Here is a 6,000-nt window from a genome sequence, read left to right on the forward strand (position 1 = left end):
TATCCTTTCTTCAAATTATACTGCTCTGACCTAATAAGCTTGTGGGGTACTTACTGAGACCTGACAATTGTCATAATGGGAATTAACAATACCTCTGCTTAAAAGAATAAAACTGAAATATGTGACCACATGTTCTTTGTTACTGGACAGTAAAGGGAGCTTGCTAATTACTTTCAACTCAACATTTTAAAGATACAGTAACTATAAGACTTGTTTGCTGCAATGTTTTGTTTTAAATAATGTTTGAGGTTCAGTGTAAGGCATACAAAGAAATACATATCACTAGAAAAGTACAAGGATAATTTGTGGCAAAACATACAGCCAATATAAACTGAACATAGATTATAGAAATATTTGACAAATTTTAAGAGCGCAAGTAGTATACTTGTCACTTGCCTGTATAAATGCATACCTTCTAACTGGTACATGAGATCACGTACAGACTTCCTAGTGCTATTGAAAATTCTAACTTACAGAAGGTAGAATCTAATAAGAGGAGGCCCGCCCTTGGGTCTCAAATAGTGAACCTCTTATATATTTTTTTTCCTTTAGTAAACACAGTAAGGAATGTATAATATAGCAACACCAAACGTTGGCAAATGCTCAGTGGTACATAACAAAATAAAAAATATCAGAAATAGTTTTAATTATGTAAGATACTGACATCTATATGAAATTCCACATAATATATATTGTGAATAGTAAATTGTTAGCTGTATTTTGCGAGATGAACCACACATTATGTCTCTTGGTGAAATTGGAGAGTACCAGAGAAATATAATTTGGTGGGGGGGAAGGGAGCTGAGTTAGCTGTACATGACTTATTAGGGGCTGGCAAGGGTTGGGCCAAGTTTAGAGGTTATGAGCTCAAGTGTCTACAACACAATAGCACTGTTCATTTAAAGCTCTGTGAATACAGGCCGCATGTACATATCTCATTTAGGACTAGCAGGTACAGATGATATAAACTGAGATGCTAACAAAAGTAGATAAAGCGGATGGTGCTCCTAATAAATTCAATTTGAGAATGTTTAAAAACATGGCATACCTTAGAGATATAGAAGCTTCTATTATCATATATAAGTCAACCTGTAAGGTGCATGACCAAAATGTTAAAGGCTTACTCAAGTGACATATAAACATGTAACTTTACAGAACCGTTTTCAATATTAAACTTAACAGGTCCATAAACCATAATTTGATAATAGAACCAGAGCCCCCATAATGTCTATAGCTTTAAAGTTAACAAAGGCCACTAGAGATGAGCCATATTAAGGTTTATCCATATGTGCCTATCCTACTTTGTTCATAATGCTGGGCAAATTTACATTGGACAATTTGTGGCATTGTCAGATTCTTGTCACATTATATTATCTAAACTTTTAGAGCTCTAGGGGAAAAAGACCACCTATACATTATACATAGTAATCCAGAATATAAAATACACTAATAAGAAAGCGCAATATGTTGCATTGTAAACTTTGCTCAATATATACATAGATCAGTCGATACCCATTTTAAATTGCTGCAACCTTCCCGGAACATATTAACCAAAGTCAGATTTTGTTTGCTGTTGCCGAGACATCAGGGAGGGCTGTATGGCAAAAGATGCATGGGCATTGTTTTGGAGAAGTATGAATGTGTAACAATATGCAGTTTGTTGGTTACCCTGGTCAGATTAAAAGAATGACCTGCCAGCTCCTCAGGGTCATCACAGAAAATGGTGGGTAAGTAATAAGGAGACCGTGCCAAACCTTGGTTGCTGGTTCGCTGCTCCACAATTTAGACTGCAAATATTCAACCACTGAATCATTCTGAGATCCCGAGGTGACGGGCAGTGAACACTGGGGCCCCAGAGCGCCACTATTCCGGTACTCCTCCAGAACATGGTCGAAAGAAATAGTATGCATAGTAGTCTGGGCATCCTTCTGGTTGAGTGTCCAACACAATGTTTGTCAAGCAGGCAGCGCAGCTCTTTAATGAATAACAGGTAAGTCGCCATTTGTGTTGCAGGCATGCTAGTGTGGATATACCCTGGACAAGGGAAGAGCCCTCTGTCTTATTGTTGTATAGGGATTCGACTGCTGTCTACTCAAGCATGATCACACTCACTGAGATAGATACGAAAACAGTAGGAGAATGGCTTTCTGAGTTGTAACAGGGCCTGCAGGAATAAATCAAAAGCGCTGCACCATTGTTCCAAGATGGCGCCTGCCAATCTCTGCAAACTGAGTAAGGTCAGACAGTGATCCCAAAGTGAGCTGGAAAAGCTTTATGTGGTTCTACATGAGAACATAATGATTTCGGGTATTTACGCTATCACTGTGGTCGTTTATCCTTAATAATTCAATACAATTGAGATAGATTTGCCTCTTGCAGAAGAGGAGCAGCTCAAACATGCAACCGATCCATAGATAGCTGGCTCTCTCCCCCCCCCCCGGACAATGTTTTTTTCAACACCTCGCTCCACCCAGTAATTCCCTTATTTGGAGGAGCTAGTCTGGGCTTGAGTCTTCAAACAAAACTAGCTGCGGTCATGTTTGTTTACAGTGCATTGCTTTGCCTTTATCTGTTAAAGAGCTGTCAAAATTACATTCTCTAAAGAATAGGATCACTTAAATTTAAGTCTAGTGACCCTACACCCCCCCCCCCCCCACAAACAAGTTAAATACATAGAAGTTCAGCTCCAGAGCATTACAGGTCCTGAGCAGAAATTGATGCTCATTCAACTAATCTTTCTATTTATTTTGAGATATCATTAAATCAATTTGTTATGAGATTAATTTGTGCTCTGCAGGGATTAGGTAAAATTTATAGATAAATAACAAGAAATGTTACATTGCAAATAAACTGCTTGCTACCTGACTAGCAGAATTTTATGTGGAAGATTTCAAGAGGTGTAAACAAAATGGCAGTAGCAAGCCTTGTCTACTCTAATAACAAGTCCAGATTGGTTCTAAATAATTGATGGAGGGGCATTGAGAAAGTTTCAGCAAATAAGGTATTGTATTTTGAAAACTTTCACCTTTACCCTGTATGTCAATTTATTGTAGCCCAGCACAAAATTTTTATTATTAGTGCTTTATGTCCTTATATCATCTATAAGTCGAATTATTAGGGGTGTAATGGCCCTTTATGGAAAATATCAAGCAGAGACCCTGTCCACTTGCTATGTAGCATCATTTAAGATTGCACATGAGCTCTCTTGTACAACCCACCCTTCTGCTTTGGCCAAACAAGCTGGAACTGCTTTTTAAAGGGATATTAAACAGTGCTCCCTTAGTAAAAACTATGCTAAATCAAAGTAAACCTTTTGTAGGGCAAAAAAAGCAAACAACTTACAAGTTTTTACTCAGTTCTGGGCATGAGCAAATCTGAAGTTTTATGATATCATGCTAAAATAAACTTCCTGCAAAGCATGCTCCTTATTGTATGGCTCTGACAGGAAGAAAGACACTGCACAAATATAGTATAAAAATAAATAAAAGGTTAAATCAATTTAAATAGATGAATAATACATATTGCAATGCTTTCTATTAAGTATAAGCAACTACTTTGTGCTTTTATTTAATACAACAATGAAACTGACTGTTTTAACATCCCTTTAAATTTTGCCTTTGCCAGCCTGCACCCCAAGGCCTTAGAAGATGCAAACCTAGCATAGTAAATAGTCCCCTGAGTATTGCTATATTAACATCAATGAAGTCACAATCGTAAAGGGTTGGCGTTGTATTACATTTAAACACAATCATAAATGTCTTTTCCCCTACATAACTCTATCCTATTACTGCCTTCCTCTGTGTGCTAACAAAAGCCTTTGCCCCATAAGTTATTAAATCTTACTTCCCTTGATGTTGCTTTTACAGTGCTAGTTTCCGTGTTTTAAACCACTGCTCTTGTGTAGTCTTTAACTGCTATTTTTATAATCGTTTTGTTTGATATTGTGTAATAATAATCCAGCACCTACAAAATTCAAGGAGATACTTAAAGGGATACTGAACCCAAATTTTTTCTTTCGTGATTCAGATAGAGCATGCAATTTTAAGCAACTTTCTAATTTTCTCCTATTATCAATTTTTCTTCGTTCTCTTGAGAAAGACTGTCGCAGTTGCCAATACCTTCACCAGGGGGGGATAGTTTATAAACTAGGAGGTGTGACCAAATAATGGGATGCTGGGACTTGCCAGAGATAGAGCTCATAGTCTCTTGCTTGAATCACATACTGCCCCAATATTGTGTCAGGTCTCGGGATCCCCAGACAGATCTATGTGATGTAGTAGTGACTCCCTGGTTGTTTAAGCTGATTTACAGCTTTCTTTCATGTAATTAGCAAGAGTCCATGAGCTAGTGACGTATGGGATATACATTCCTACCAGGAGGGGCAAAGTTTCCCAAACCTTAAAATGCCTATAAATACACCCCTCACCACACCCACAATTCAGTTTTACAAACTTTGCCTCCGATGGAGGTGGTGAAGTAAGTTTGTGCTAGATTCTACGTTGATATGCGCTCCGCAGCAAAAATGTCGGCGTTCCGGATGTGGCGTCATTTTTGGCGCCAAAAGCATTTAGGCGCCAAATAATGTGGGCGTCTTTTTTGGCGCTAAAAAATATGGGCGTCACTTTTGTCTCCACATTATTTAAGTCACATTATTTATTGCTTCTGGTTGCTAGAAGCTTGTTCACTGTCATTTTTTTCCCATTCCTGAAACTGTCATTTAAGGAATTTGATCAATTTTGCTTTATATGTTGTTTTTTTCTTTTACATATTGCAAGATGTTCCACGTTGCAACTGAGTCAGAAGATACTTCAGGAAAATCACTGCCCAATGCTGGAGCTACCAAGCTAAGTGTATCTGCTATAAACTTTTGGTATCTGTTTCTCCAGCTGTTGTTTGTATTGCATGTCATGTCAAACTTATTAATGCAGATAAAATTTCCTTTAGTACTGTTACATTACCTGTTGCTGTTCCGTCAACATCTAATTTTCAGAGTGTTCCTGATAACATAAGAGATTTTATTTTTTAAATCCATTAAGAAGGCTATGTCTGTTATTTCTCCTTCTAGTATACATAAAAGTCTTTTAAAACTTCTCTTTTTTCAGATGAATTTTTAAATGAACATCATCATTCTGATACTGATAATGGTTCTTCTGGTTCAGAGGTTTCTGTCTCAGAGGTTGATGCTGATAAATCTTTGTATTTGTTCAAGATGGAATTTATTCGTTCTTTACTTAAAGAAGTATTATTTGCATTAGAAATAGAGGATTCTGGTCCTCTTGATACTAAATGTAAACGTTTAAATAAGGTTTTTAAATCTCCTGTAGTTATTCCAGAAGTGTTATCTCCCTGATGCTATTTCTGAAGTAATTTCCAGGGAATGGAATAATTTGGGTAATTTATTTACTCCTTCTAGACGTTTAAGCAATTATATCCTGTGCCATCTGACAGATTAGAGTTTTTTGGGACAAAAATCCCTAAGGTTATGGGGCTGTCTCTACTCCTGCTAATGTACTACTATTCCTACGGCAGATAGTACTTCATTTAAGGATCCTTTAGATAGGAAAATTGAATCCTTTCTAAGAAAAGCTTACTTATGTTCAGGTAATCTTCTTAGACCTGCTATATTTTTAGCGGATGTTGCTGCAGCTTCAACTTTATGGTTAGAAGCTTTAGCGCAACAAGTAACAGATCATAATTTTATAGCATTATTATTATTCTATAACATGCTAATAATTTTATTGGTGATACCATCTTTTGATATCATTAGAGTTGATGTCAGGTATATGTCTCTAGCTATTTTAGCTAGAAAAGCTTTATGGATTAAACTTGGAATGCTGATATGTCTTCTAAGTCAACTTTGCTTTCCCTTTCTTTCCAGGGTAAATAATCATTTTCGTTCCTTTCCTCACAACAAGGAACAAAAGCCTGATCCTTCATCCTCAGGAGCGGTATCAGTTTGGAAACTATTTCCAGTTTGGAATATATCCAAGCCTTATAGAA

Source organism: Bombina bombina, chromosome 1, assembly GCF_027579735.1.
Source record: "Bombina bombina isolate aBomBom1 chromosome 1, aBomBom1.pri, whole genome shotgun sequence".
Taxonomy (NCBI): domain Eukaryota; kingdom Metazoa; phylum Chordata; class Amphibia; order Anura; family Bombinatoridae; genus Bombina; species Bombina bombina.